This window comes from Micrasema longulum, unplaced genomic scaffold, assembly GCF_059751315.1.
Source record: "Micrasema longulum isolate JH-2025_06_02 unplaced genomic scaffold, ASM5975131v1 h1tg001430l, whole genome shotgun sequence".
NCBI lineage: Eukaryota > Metazoa > Arthropoda > Insecta > Trichoptera > Brachycentridae > Micrasema > Micrasema longulum.
In genome coordinates this window covers 359,362-375,285 of record NW_028278616.1, presented here as the reverse complement: position 1 = coordinate 375,285, position 15,924 = coordinate 359,362, and the positions used below count along the sequence as shown (strand labels likewise).

The following is a 15,924-nucleotide window of genomic DNA, read 5'->3' as shown; positions in this document are numbered from 1 at the left end:
GTAATGATCATTGCCCTAATGAAAATGCCCTAAATGGGTGCGAACGAAACAACCCCGATACAAATTGTACCTGGTATGTAGCCATTATTCATCGATTAATGACCTCCATGGATTATTGTTCGACAAGTGCCACGTGTTTGCGAACATAACGTATAGGTAACGCAGCCTAAGTTGAGGCGATCACAGTACCCTTACAAGCATAGATATTAAATACAGAGTGATTCTTTTCTCTCCATATTATATTTTATTTCTTATATTACATTTAATTTTAAATATTTTTTCTATTTTAAATAAATGCACGAAGGCCATTTACAAAAAAAAAACATAAAATGAAGTAAAAATACAAAAATATTAATGTGTTAATTTATTTATCTTATCAAATTTGGAATATGTAATACAAGGAAAAATTTTATAGAAACATGTCAGATACTATTTATCTTAATGTTAGGTTGTTTATTATTGGTATTGGTGGTTTATTATTGAATTCTTAGTAAAGGATTATTACCATAACGTTTGCCTCGTTATCAAAATCTAATAAAACTGAAAAGGCGGAAAACCTTTAATTAACATTCGGTGCATACGTCTAATAATTAATAGTTAGAATTGGTATAATGTCATAATAAAGTAAACACCTATGCTATAGCGAACGTATCATTCTCAAGCGTGCACATAAATTGAAACAGCGGGAAAAACTAATAGTAAATGAAAAAGACTTTAGCAAATGGATGCTTTAGACATACAATACATATTTATTGCGTTTTCTGAGAAAACTAAATTAATATAAATTTGAAGGTAAATAAATGAATAATTAAAACCATCATTAATAAAGTATAATATAAAAACCTTTGTTATTCATGAAATATCTATTAAAACTAATTTATTTACCCCAATATTATAAAATAGTATAAAAATAATATGTTTAGTCTTCCAGCAGATAAAACGAAAAGCACCAAAATAGAATATATAATACGGTATAGAGGTTAACGTGTTTGGTGCCGTGCATGGGGTAAACGTAAAATATTTATTCAGAGTGATTTTACACAGCAATGTTTCGTGTTAATGCGGAAATTAATCATGTGTATTCTTTTATTTATTTATTATTTTGTCTTTTTTTTCATGTTTTATATTTACGATATTATATTTTAATGCATACACCAAAATACATATTTTTTTATTATTTACCACGAATTAGCACCAAAATTAAAATAGATTTACTTGTATTCACTGGAATTTCTATCGCAGCATAACCGTTCGCTATTAATATTATTTTGTCATTGTATCTCTCAGTAAATTATACGAAAAAAAGGGAAAAAATCTTTTTAAATAAATTCAAAAATCACCTGTACCTGGGTTACAAGTACTCTAATCATGTCATAAATCATACCTGGGAATACGGGCCATTTCACACAGCGGTAAAATCCACACGGTACGATAATATAACCGAAGGTGGGTTGATATTTATAAAATTCTAGTTATTTTCTTAAATTACATTTATTTATTTAATTTCAGGCAAAAGCAATAAGGTTACTAATCTCCACTTGATTTACGTTTGCAGAATTTTCACCTAAGAGTAACCCTGAATTAATTTTAAATAAATTAAAACATAATATAATCAATGTCAATCCATCCTAATTTTACCGTGCCGTGTGGATTTGGACGATTCGTGTTGTATTGTATCATTCGGAACCTGTAGAGACACACTAATACTTAGGCTGTTTGGGTGTATGGGATGGCCTCAACTAGGATTGAGTTACTTATACCCTCAGGCCTTGGGCCACGGGGCACAGCAATCTGGCGCCCAACGTGGGATTCCATTTCCTTGTTTCCAATTTGATCTATTTATATACAATATAACCGATAGTAGCTCGATTACAGCACGTCTTGCAGCTACAGAGCGCATGGACGATAAGAAATCTAGCTCCCATTTACATTATGTTTTGATTTAGTAATAATAAAATATATAAATAGGAGTTATAACAAGTCTTGCAGCTATTAAACGCATGGACGGTTGAAATTCTAGACCCCATGAACAAAATTTAGGTACATATTTGATAGTTGATAAGATTTACAAATTAAAAATAGATTGCCAATCGTCTTGCAGCTACAAAGCGCATGGACAAGTGGAATTCTAGCAAATTAAAATTATACCAATATTTTTTTTTTTTAAATAATTCTTAGCAGAGTAGATAATTTGTCAAGTTTTCCTGCTATAAACTAAACAATAAAAAAAGTACATAAATAAAGCACTGTTTAACATTATGGTTCAAAAAATAAAGGAAAATGTCCGAAGAGTAGCTTTTGTAGATTGCAGGTATTACAGTTACTGCCGGACATGTGGCTAACAGGCTGATCGCTGATTCCTGGAAGATAGCAGCTAATTTGTTTCGTTTTATGATATGTCCGCAACATTCCCGCATAGTTTATTTGTTTACGTGAATATTAGATAAATGCGCGAGTGAGAGTGGTATGAGGATTGATTTAGGTAGATACTTACATATTTAGGTAGGTACTATTAAATTAGCCAATCTATATACACGTTAGCTAAGAATCTATCTAGCTGTACTTATAAATAGCATAAACCCACATCCCCCGATAATGCCCAAAAGGTTAGAATCAAAATAGATGCCAACCCCAGCTAAAAGATATAAATAAATAAGGTAGGGCTTAGTCGTTAGAAACAAAATGATAAGCCCTTTCAATACTCTTTACATTAAAGATGTCAAAGTAGAACGCTTATTTATTGCATAATAAAATCATTGTTTTCAGAGTTTTTTTTAAACGAATAACCCGCTAAGTACCTATTTAGAGATTTGTCAGCAGGTGAGAAAGAGGGGATATGGAAGGAGGTAATGAAAAATACACCACAACACCCAGACCAATTGAGAAATATTTCTTGCAACTGGGAATTGAACCCACGACGCCAGTTTCACAGTTGGCCGTTTAACCAACTGCGCCACGGCGCCTGCCTATTAAGTTTTATTTATAAAAAAAGATTACTTTATGAAAATATCAAAATGATTATTTGGGGAAAGCACTTCTCCCATCGTCAGGTGAGACAAAACTAAATAAATACAGGTCTATTATATGCGTAACACTTATAGTATAGTTTTTGTTTTATATATATATATTTTTTTTATTTGAAAATTTATTGATTATTACATTCATTTTACATAAAATAATATAAACATTTTTCATTCATACTCTGTTGTTCAAAATAATATTTTTTACATCTTTTGAAAAGTTTGTCTGAGTCTTTTGTTTAGTTTTGTCTGGTAGTTTAATAATTTATCATAAAGTGTTACGAAGTGAATGCCGGATTCAATCAACGAAAAAAACACTAATTTAGACTAACAAATTACAACAGGGATGGAGAATACCTTAAAGAAGGGAATATGGAAGTCTAGGCATTTATAGGGCTAATGACCTGTTATTAGCTGGTCTAAGTGGCCACTCTACACTCTGAGTAACATTCACCATTTTGCCTATGTTTGAACATAATGGAAAAATTGAAGAAATATGAAGTTTGAACATAATGGAAGAATTGAAGAAATATGAATGTTTGAATTGGATGAATTGAAGAAATATAGATGGCCACTTAAACCGGCTAATGATAGGTTATAAGCCCTGTAAATGCTTAGACATCCATATTCCCTTCTTTAATGTATTCCATCCCTGTTGAAATTTGTTTACCTTACTGATTCCCGAAGGTGCGAAATCCAGTCTTTTGTCTACAAACATTTGGACAAACTCAAATATTGTAATAATTTAGACGTATGAAATTATATTTTTTATTATTATACTCTGTTACAAAAGCTAAGACCCTGGCAGCGTAATCTTTAAGTGTGAAAACAGATACACACATAGTAAATATATTTTTAACATATTACAACAGAGACGAAGAACATTTAAGAGAAGGTAATATGGAAGTCTAGGCAATATCAGGGCTTATGACCTGTCAATGGCTGGTTTAGTGGCCAATTTACAGACTGTGTAACATTCACATTCTGCTCATATTTAAACATCTATATACCTTCAATTCTTTCATCTGTTGATGTTTGTGAAGTTATAAAGCTGAAACCTTTATTTATGCGGGTAAGATTCGTGTAATTGAATTATTTCACCTACATACTAGGCAACGCCTGGAAAATTTTATTTCTTCAATTTCTATACTTCTTCGTGGACCATGTGGATTTATCAACAATATTTTGAGTTTGTCAAACTCAAAATACTGTTGAAATATATTTTATAAATTATATTCTTGGAATTTTTCGAAACATTTTCTGTTCGACAAATATTTTTGCAGTATGATTTTAAACAAAATATCATAGTTACATTTTATTGGTAAATTGATTGAAAAATATCAAATTCAAATGCAATTGAACTAGATGTTAAAAGTACATAAAAAATGAATATTCTGCGTAGACCTTTGTATTTATCGGTGTTACGAGGTTCCACCGACCCACTTCTGGTTCACTTTCGTGTCTACAAATTCGGCTGCCAGTTTAGACTTGGACGTCACGGTACGGTGTATATTTGCGGATGATAATGGGATGATAATTTGTTTACACTTACTGTTTCTCAACTCACTATAACTTTCTTTGTGTCCTTTTTTAGGAATACTTAGTGTTAATAAGTCGTGATGTGTTAGCAGCGAGTAGCGAGTGCGATCTTTGTCACAGATAAAATATGGTATTTTAATGTTAATTATGCTGGAATTACTTTTCACATGGGAATCACCATGAGCGGTCTATCCGTGGGAGTATATTAAATGGAACAAATGCTTTTTTTTATTATTGAATAAAATCAGCTATAAGTTTACTAATCTTTAAAATAAGTACAATAAATATTTTGTTATTGGTTTGTTGTTTTAATCGTAGTGATCTGAGATGGGTTCGATGTTTGAGTGACGAGTTATCGTCGAGTTTTGGTGATTGGTGAGTTGGCCTTCCGGAAATCGGAAATCTATCACAACACTTTTATTGGTTGACTCGGAAGAACTTGTAACGTAGTTCAATTATATTTTTTTTCATACATTTTCGTGAAACTTCGCCGTAAAATTGAACGCTCTAATTTTTCTACATGTTTCTATCTAATTTACCGTAGCACTAAACTTCTTCATAGTTATCCTACTATTACACATTGTTTCATTAGTTAAAAAAAAAATATTTTTGAACGGTGTTATTTCGAAACCGTTGACAACGAGTTTTTTATTAAATTTTCAATAGTCTAATAATATTGGCGGCCTCCGTGGTGTAGTGGTCAAGACCCATGGATGGAAGGTTCCGGGTTCGATTCCCGGTGAGAACACAAAAGTATAAATGAAATTTTTCTAGAGTCTAGGTTTTCTGTGATGTAATTCACCACTGTAATTGGGCCTCCGGGCCTGGCCTTGGTGAACAATATTACGCTTCAGGTGCCAGTCCAGAGACGATAAAATATTGCATTGAAAAAACACCTATTAAATCGATAATTAATGTCGACCTTGCCATGAATCGAACCCGAATATTAAGCACGGTAGACAAATGTGCCAACGACTACACTTACGAGGCGGACTAATATCCACTCGATGTCGTTTTTGATTAAAATTAGAGTTCTATTTCACATACCGATATGTATTCTTTAATCCGCTCGGACACGGCAGAAATGACAAGATATCGATAAAAAGACCCTGAATTACGAATACAATACAGAAAGAGAGATCTTTGCAAACGCAACGCGAATGTTCTAAATATTTGTGTCACGAAGTACGCCACTCAAAGTGATATCCAAAACCAGACATTGAGTTCAATGTCACCAAGATGTCCGTGGACCAGAAGAAATCGACAAAACGCCTTTATAATGTCCACAGTAGTTGCTAGATAATCGATACATACTACTTGGATACTATTTACGTCATTCGGACGCTTTATTCGTGCTAAATCAATACTTGATCATTCAATTAAATACAATAAACTGATTGGTTGCATTCAGACCAATGTACGCAATGTCTTAACCAATGTACCAACATACGTAGGAACCTTTAAGATATCGAAAGGCCCATTTCTACCATGTTAAAAATCCACACGGCACGATAAAATAACGTAGGGTGAATTGATACACATAATATTGTATGATAATATTTTGAAAAATTACATTTTTAAAAAAAAAATGTTTTTTTATTTGTTTATTTTTCCATATTATTTACAAAGAAATATAATTACAAAAAAAAACTTTTGAAAAATACTCATTAGCTGGGTCGCGATTACAGACGCTATCTTCATCGGAACATATCGAGACGGTATAAAGTGAATTAATTAATTAATTAATTATGGATAACTTATATAGCGCCATTTTCGTATTAAAATACCTCAAGGGCGCTTTACATGGTGATTCTTTTGTTAAGTTAATTTAATTGAAGCTTTTAAATTTGTAATTTAATTAAAATAATTTATTTTGTTGTCACGTGCTACGGATTTATTCAAATGATTTAGAGAACAAGTGGGTTTTAAGTTTTTTCCGAAACATCACTTCACTTTCACAGCCTTGCACCTCTGCTTGGAGAGCATTCCATGCCATAGGGCCTGCGACCGCAAATGCGCGTTCACCAAATTTAGTGCGCTGTTTGCGTAGAGGTATAATAACTTTTCCTCTCGCCGTAGACGTAGCTGATCTAAGCGTGAGACGCCTGTCAGCTAGTTCATCTGGAATGCAGAGTTCCCTTAGATATTCTGGAGCTGAGTTGTGCAGTACCTAAGCCAACAGAGTTTGTATTCGGCCCTCTGTGGAAAACGTAGCCAGTGTAGTTCCCGAAGTAGTGGAGTGATATGACTGAACTTAGATATTCCGAAAATAAGTCTCGCTGCGGCATTCAATACAGATTGTAGGCGATTCATTTTGTTCATTGGTAGACCTGCATAGATACCATTACAATAATCGACTCTAGACACTACAAACGCATTTATTAATTGACGGGCGGCATCAACCGGCAAATTTTTGCGTATGCATTTAATTTGTCTCAGCTGGTAGAAGCATGAACTTATCGTTCTACTAATTTGAGCGTCAAGAGATAGGTCAGAATTGAGTAAAACTCCCAGTAGTTTAACGGTGGGTAAAGCGGTACTCCCTACATTAGGTAGAGCCGTATCCTGGATCAAATTCTGTCGTCTGGCTGAAGCCACCCACAGTTGTTCAGTTTTTGATGGGTTTAATGTTAGTCTGTTTTCAGCTATCCAGTTTCCTATTTTCTTGATGCATCCATCAAATAAAAAAAATAGACGAAATAGACATTTATGTACTAAAATGCGTATATTCGTAAGAAAATTTAAAATACCTTCGTCGGTAACCTATAATTTTAAAACCAACATCAAGGTTTGTTTTTAAGTACAAATTTCTGACCAACTCCTTTTAACGGGTCTGTTTTTTAGTTGGTTATAAGATATTGCTATTAGCAATAAGCCCGCCAAAGAACTTATTTTTTATAATAAAATAAATATAAAACAACTTTGTTTTAATGACTTATTTTTTATTTTTTGCAAAGCGGTTTTAAAGCTACACAAGCTTCTTTATCAATGTATAATTTAGTAGTGAATATAACCCTATTTTAACCGTGTTTACTTAATATTAAATCAAAACACATTGAGCTCATAAGTCCAGTCTTTTTGTCGTGTTGTTCTTGTTAAGATGGGAGGTGTGGAGTGAGATGGACACGACTTTAAACTATAAAATATAGTTTTTTTGTGTATTATATTAATATGTATATTATGTTAATATGTATATTATAATAAAATGTATATTATATTAATATGTATACTATTTCAGTGTATGCAATATAAATTATTTTTAAAAATATATTTTAAGACAACATATTTATAAAATATATTCTTATTTTTTGTACTTGATGATCTGAATAAATAAATACAATAATTTATTTAATACATAGACATGCCTTATAGAATAAAATGAACAAATATTTACAAATGAAAAGTTATACAATCATTTTAACAATGTTTATCGGAAAGGTTTTTACACAAGGAGGCGTTTTGGTGTCGATTTTAAACGTCGCGCCTGGCTGGAGGTCGAATAACGACTAAATTCGCGTTAGGCATATTTGAGCATTTGGGCATGCGTTAAGTGTCATCATTTTAAGGGCTTAATATGTCAATGATTTAATACAAGAAAAACGCAATAACCAGTACACAATGAGACCAACTTTACTAATCTCAGATTTTTACCTGAGAGTAGCCGCAAAATAAATTTTAAATAAGAGAATAAGTGTAATAAATGTGAATCTATTCTAATTTTACAGTGCCGTGTAGATTTAAATGGTACGTGAGAAATGGGCCTGGTCGCATAACGCTGAAATGTTTTGATGACGAAATAACATAATGACTTATTGCATAAGTAGTAATTAACAATGTTTGTAGACAAGGACTGGATTTTACCCCCTACGGAGTTAACAATATAAACACATTACAAAAGAGATGCGGAACATTTTAAAGAACGAAATATGGTAGTCTGAGCATTTACAGGGGTTATGACCAATCATTGGCTGTGTGGTGAGTTCGTCTACCATGCTTGAGGTTCTGGGTACTCCCTGGGAGTGTCGACATGGAATATTAGTTTATAGTTTGTACTATTAAGGTGTTTTTACATCGAAATTTTCCATAGTCCCCAGGACATCTGGACTGCGATAAGCGTAAGACTGATCATCTTGATTTAGAGTATATAACAAATTATTGAAATACGCTGCGATTAGAGTGCTCTATGCACCATTTGGTGCGTATAAGGGAATGAAGAAGATTTTTTAATTCCCATAAACGTTTGACAAAAGGCGATGCTTAATTCTTAAATAACAAAGGTTTCAATTTCAAACACCATCAAAAAGCAAAAATAGAGAAATTAAGAATGCTCAACAATATTTTAATAACCAATTTGAACTAATATTAATAACTCTACCGGATAATTGCTATATTTGAAGTTAATTTTTATTTGCCGATCAAAGTTTCAGTTTTGGCCAATAAAACGAGTTTCGGCCGAAAATTCGCTGATATTTCGCCTCAGCGGTAACCTGCAGTCGGGATGTGTCGGATTACGTTCGGCTATACTCGGATGCAACTAGTGACGCGGCCTAATTTGTGATTTGATAACTAAAGTTTGTAGTTCTAAGATCATTTATATTTTTGTAATTACTTTAAAGTAAAGTTAATAATTGAATGTTCCTATCGTATATTGAAGAACCGTAACATATATTTTTAAGTTATATGTATACCATAACAACGAACCATAAAAATTTGGCCATTTTATTTAACACTTATCTTAAGGAATTTGTAGGATTTAACAATAAAAACGACTATTCTTTTAACTTATTCAAATAAGTTTTAGTTTCGGCAATACAGAAGCCGAAATTCGGATTCGGTTTCAACAGAAAATCTTGTTTAATACTAAGTTCCATTGTAATGGTCACCCTAAACCTATTAAACTCAAGCTCCTCCTTCCGTCCTCTCTCCTTTTATTCAACTATTTCTCAAACAACATAAAATATTCCTATAATCTAAATATTGCATGTTTGTCCTAATTAGTGCACGTGCTTATAAAAATGCATATCGTGTTAGTTTTATATGTTTGTGCAACAACTTTGGTGATGTTTGCATGTTGGTTTAGTTGGTGTCCTGGCGAAGAGACGGGCACGTCTCGAAACCAGTAGACATAGAAAAGTCGGTAAGTAGTTATATAAGTAATGTACAAATATTTAATAACATTATGCCTGTTATTTCATTGTGTGTTTTATTCAACATTTATTTCAATGAACTCGAAAGGTTTAACATTAAAAACGCCTAATTTTGGGCGTTTTGAAGTGATTATTACGACTTATTACGGTTTTGTCTGAAACTAGAACAGAAGCAGAAATTCGGTTCGGCTAAAAATCTTGTTTCGGTCGGTCACTATTGATTTTAAATTATTGCATATTGTAAGACTTCGAGCCAGTATACGTAAATAGAAATCGAATTTCAAGCGTCTTCCGAGTAAGAACTGAAAAAAAAAACAGTTCAAGGTAGAGAAATCGACTGTGCCTTGAGAACAAAAAACACCATTCTGTGACAATAATCACCACAATGTTTAAACAAAAAAATATAGACATTGGATGGAAAATATAACGGTTGAACAGAAACAATTGTCGACTAATTGGAACGAATCACTACTCGATTCAAAGGTCGTGAGTTTGATCCCAGCGTTATCCGACCGCCATTTTTATAAACAAATTATAATTAAAACGTAATATTTTTTTCTAAGATGAAAGTTATCAGTTGTCATCGTAATAATATTATGAATATTGCGTTTATTTTGCTGTATTTTAATTACGCATCGGCGACATCGGCAAAATGAGACGACATACATAACAATAATAATAATAATAATCATGGTTTATGAACAAAAATAACAATTTCTTTATCTACTACATACACACTTATGTAATAGATTTATCTGGATCATGTCTAGTCTGCCTAACGAGGTACAACCTGTTTTAAGGCAGACATTTTTATGCAAAATAAACAATAACATTACTATCTACTTGTTAATTTATGATACAGTGGTACAATATAAATTTAAATATTATTCTGCTAAACAAAATGGATTTTTTACCCTTGAAAATAGACGCACTATATCTGAATTATGATATTTATAAAAATGATTAAATAATACAGTAGACTCTTTTAACCTACTCTCCGAAATCAATCTCAATGTCCACTTTCGCGTGACAAGAAATAAGTATTTATGCCATCTGCCAGTCAGTAGCACTAACTATGCACAACACTCTTTCCTCTATCGTTCTTGCTCTAACTACAATGCTTTTTTTTCATATATTGATATATTTAACACGCCCCTTAATTTATTAAAAATAAATTAAGACTCATTCTTTCTGGCTGCGATACGACCCCACTTGCTATTTAATGATGCTCACACTTACTCCCACACAAATACACAAGAACACACCTCACACTTACTCTCATAAAAATACACATAAACACACCCTTTTGTTACACCACAATTTAATATGTATGATTTTTATTTAGGATCTTCGCTGGTCTGTCTTTAAACCGTATCTGTTTAAATAAACAGTCGACAATAATATCTTATTATATCATTGTCGACTGTTTGTTTCTACAAAATAAAATAAATACCATTTATTATTCAATACATGCTTACACTATTTTTATATTCTAATTTCACTTTTTTTCTCTCTCTTATCTTCGCTGTGTTTTAAAAAAAAAATAAGAAGGTGCTTATAAATAATTAAAAACGTAGCTATTTTATTACGACTTATTTTGTTTGCTGTTAACTCATACTGAATAGATGTAGGTACGTTGGTAGGGAAGTATGGATGTATTTACTAGACTATATAAATTTTTGACGTTGTATATCCGTGGGCATTCTGAGAAAAAGCATTAAGTTCAAATTTAGCTATTTCGAATTACGAACGATATACAAAACTACAGTAAGTTCTATCTACACTGCAGGCCAAATTATTTTCTGTGGTAAGTTCGTTTAATAGAAATAAATGACATATTCATATAAATCCGTTAAGTGAATAGGAAAAAAATATTTCAAACGAAGTTCAAAGTTGGTATGCTAGCATCCCTTTCCAAGGATGATATTCTTTAAAAAAAATCAATTTTAATTTTTCGTTTTAAGTGATTTATTAATAACCCCACATTCAAAATACTTAATAAGAAAAAAAAACACAAGTCACAAAGAGTGACTTGTATCTAAAATAGTATCTATCTATGGTATTATGTGTCGGCGAAAATGCATCAAGTCATAAAAATGGTATATTATTTGTTTAAAAAATATTAGAAAAGATAAGTATTTTTTTATGTGGTGGATAGATTATTTTATAGGTTTGGCTTTAATAAGTAATAAAATTATTTGTTTTTTTTAAAAACTTTTAAACTCAAATATCTCTCAACTAGTAATTTTGACTTAATGCTTTTTCGCAGAATGCCCACGATATTTTCACTGCTTTGATTTCACATTTGAAGAGCACACGGCTAAAACGGGCTCATTGCATTTTTTCAATTTTCGAAATATTGATGGCATTTTTTATCTCGTCTTAGAGTAATAACACGCCCCTGACTAGAGTCGCCCATACGGAGAAAAACAGTTCTATGATTATCAACTACGAAGTAAGCTACATATGGCGGCAATACAATAATTTTTTTATTTTTCTTTCTCTTAATTCATTTTTATTTTTGCTCCATTCTTTGTGTAAAATGCATTTCTGTCTTCATATTTAAAAATGCACTTCTGTTCTTTCCACTTTTATACTAATATGTAAAGATGATATTTTTTATATTTTTCTTTTTCTTCTAAAAATCATTTATACATATATTGTTTGCTACTTCTTTGTAAAATACATGTCTGTCTTTATTTGTATATATGTATGTAAAACATGTAAAACCTAAAAGGCGTTTAAATAAATAAATGAATAAATAAATACAACGGGCCGTAGGTATTCGGGTCGAGAATTGCAAGCGAAAACCGAAACCGTCCGTTACACGTTTGTAGTTAAATTAAAAACAAAACCAAAAATTTGGAACACTTTTGTTCTATGCCAAAAGGGTTCCTCTAGTGAATTATTACTCTGAGCTCCCGGTCTTAAATAAATAAATATGGGGCCACAGCTCGCAAACAGTCAAAATGTGACGATTGCTGCAAATCGCTCGTTCCTATAGGTTCAAGAAAGGAGTTATAAAAAAAGTTTTGTTTATTTTTCTATAGTCTTTATGTAAAAATATATGTTACGTTAATTGAAGACCTGTTTTATTAAATACATGAACCCAGTGTCAGTAAGGTTTTATTTTATTTTTTTGCTCTCATGTAAAATTTGTTGATTTGTTCATTTGCCGCGTTACCTTCATTTGTGTAGAGCAATATAAAAAATAATAATTTATAAATAAATTAAAGTGCAATTAGGTGAAGTTGATTTACTGAAAACATTTTTTTAGAGAAATAATAACAGGAAACGCTATATGTATTTATAATTGTAGGTACTTTATTATCCATTGCCTGTTGAATGTCGCAGTTAAAAAAAACGTGTTGAAACAATGTGGGTTATTTGTACAGCACCAGTGCATGAGCCCGTGCGGCGATTTTCACTAAAATGTCGCTTTACCAAGTAAATATAACAATAAAAATAAAATGATGACCTTGGCAAATAAATCCTGGTCCCGACTCTGATGAATAGGAGCGAAGTATGGACTTGGAAAAACGGGGATGAAAGTAGGCTGAATGATGTCGAAACGCTATCTCTAGGGCGAACGTATGGTAAAACTATGTACGATAGATGAACAAATGTCAAGATCCGTACATTATGTAAGGCTAAGATAGGCATTATCGAGAAAATCAAGAAAGAAAAGATTCACATGAAATGTGATTGCATCCTGTTTTTTTTAAAGATCCTAGCAGTATTTCTACACTTTAAAAGGACACAACACGGCATAGTTGAATTCAAATCAGGAGTTGCGTACTGAGCGACGTCTACAAAGAAACTAATGGGTCAAAACGTAAACCTACTCATTTATGAGTAGTTTAGTCGCCTTCTGTTTGATGTGCGTATGCGGTTTCTAGACTATTCTTAATTCTATGACTTACATATTAGGAGCTAAAAATATTCGGATAAGTACAACAATAATAATAACAATGATGGATTATATTTTACAATAAATGTCATGACATTATGTAGCAATTCATTCATACTTATATACAATTTTAAATTGTATTACTGACAAAAAATTCATTAAAAATCATTAAAGCCTAAATATATTTATTAGGTAAATATTTACACAATGCAGAAATTATACCCCAGTTTCTTATAAGTGACGAATATAAACGTAAATAACGATAAAAAAAACCTGTTAAGTAAAAAGAAAATAACTTTGAATAATTCAGGAATCGTAGAAAATAACACCATATTATCAGCAGATAATTTCAACCATTAGTTCATAGATATCGATTATATATTATATTGGTACAAAAATTTTAAGTGATAGACACATACCTGATTGTTTTTTAATGTTGACAATCCATTAGCATTTTTGCATACATCCCATTAGAATATTTGGTATTTTGACAGTTAGCCAAAAACACTGCTGTTTGTTTGTCTCACTTTAATTTGACACTTGAACCATTCCAAAACAGGATATATCCTCACAAATCACTTAAACAAAACAGTCCAAATTATTTTGAATTTTACAGAAGCGGATTTTAGAACACTATCCGCAATGTGAATTATAATGAAAATTAATGAATTCTAGTAATGTTGCTAGCAACGGGCGTTTTATTGATTAACTGGCGTCCACATGTTACAATCGCACTAAAATTGTACCTGTCAAAATGTTGCAAAATGATCCAACAATCAAATCTTCATTACGTCATGCGAATAAAACAACACAAAATTATTTTGGTTTCGTCCGCCGAGCTTGAAGTGATTATTTGACACAATGTAATAACTGCCACAATAAATAATGTTGTCAACCAAATTATAATAAAAGAAACGATCCGTGTGTACACGTTAATCGATACAGCGTATCAGTTTCTATGAACAAACGAATGAAAATTTAAAAAACGGGCTCTAAAACAGTCATGTTTTGAAAAACAAACGTACAACCCAAGCGACGGTACCCGCCGACGGCCGAAACCGGACTGAGTGAAGATCGTCCGTTTCTCGCCGCAGCTTCGCGAGGGATACGCAAGTCAAAAAGTGCGGATAGTAAAACGCGTAATTACAAAAAAGTACAATCATTTTGTTGTAAATATTTCTAAATAAGTTTTTTTTTAAACTTTTTGTAGACGTGCATTTTTTTTGCTTGCCATTTTAAAAATATTATAAATTTCGTTCGGTTCTATATTTGAAATGAAAGCTTTCTCCGTCGGCCGCGCACATGGCGCTACCTGTCACAACCATTGTTTATCTCTTTTCAACTCGCAGATTTCTGCATATGGCTAGATCTGTATTTGTTTCACATTCGGGTTCGCATTAATTGATTTCAAAATAGGGTTTCATACGAATTGAGATAATGCACTTGGACGGAAATTATTAACAAAGATGTCCCAAATTGAAATATGATTGGCGTTTAACGAAAATTTATGAAGACAATGTCAAAAAAACGCATCATAAATTCTCATTATTGTGTTTTTTATGGGAAAATAAGTTTATAAAATTCAATGAGAAATTAATTATAATTATTATTCTTAAATTACAAATGAATATTTGTAGTAATTATATCGTATAAAAAAGGAGCAATTAACAATATCTCCATGCCCACCATATAATGCATAGGGCACTGAATACTGCATTTGTACGCCACATGCAGTTTCTCGATAAATTGAAACATGAAGGTAAGACGATCAGTTTTGCGCTTCAGGTGCCAGTCCGGGGACTATGAAATAGTTCAGTGCGTAATAAAATTTAGACTTATGAAGAGGTGCAGTATTTTCTTTTTTTATTTGTTAATAGACTAAGCTCTGCCAAAAAAAAATTTAACATCTTTATGTATCGTTTTATCGACGCTATGATTTTTCAAATTTTGTATTTTTAAAATTACTTCGCGTGTCGTCTCAAGTTCTCTTCCCCTTCTTGTCGATGAGTTCTGCTGATTCGTCAGTTGACTTACCGTATACCGGAAACCTATCACAACTCTCTTATCATTGGTTGATTTGGAAGAGCTAGTGACGTCATGCAAAGTAGTTCGTTTTTATAAATGTTTTATACGTTTTCAAAAAACTTCGCCATACTATTTAATGCTCTAATTTTTACAACATATTTTGCATGCCCAATTTCTCGTATTTTATGTCGACCTTGTCAAAAATATGTGGGTTATTCTGTAGCTAATTTGTTTCATAGATTCAGTTGAATCATATGAGAGGAAACGAGAGCGAAATACGATT

At 32.0% G+C, this 15,924-nt stretch overlaps 1 protein-coding gene across 2 annotated transcripts in view; it reads right to left on the bottom strand.

Annotated features, from left to right (window-relative positions):
• The window catches only part of Arl4 (ADP ribosylation factor-like 4), a 212,177-nt gene extending 197,492 nt beyond the window's left edge, over positions 1-14,685 (bottom strand). Inside the window, exon 1 of one of the 2 annotated variants that reach the window (XM_088235728.1) lies at positions 14,036-14,685. The gene's annotated coding sequence lies outside the window, so the exon portion shown is untranslated. The remainder of the gene's footprint in view (positions 1-14,035) is intronic. The other variant, XM_088235727.1, reaches the window with a different exon arrangement.
• Between the last annotated feature and the right edge of the window lie 1,239 nt (positions 14,686-15,924).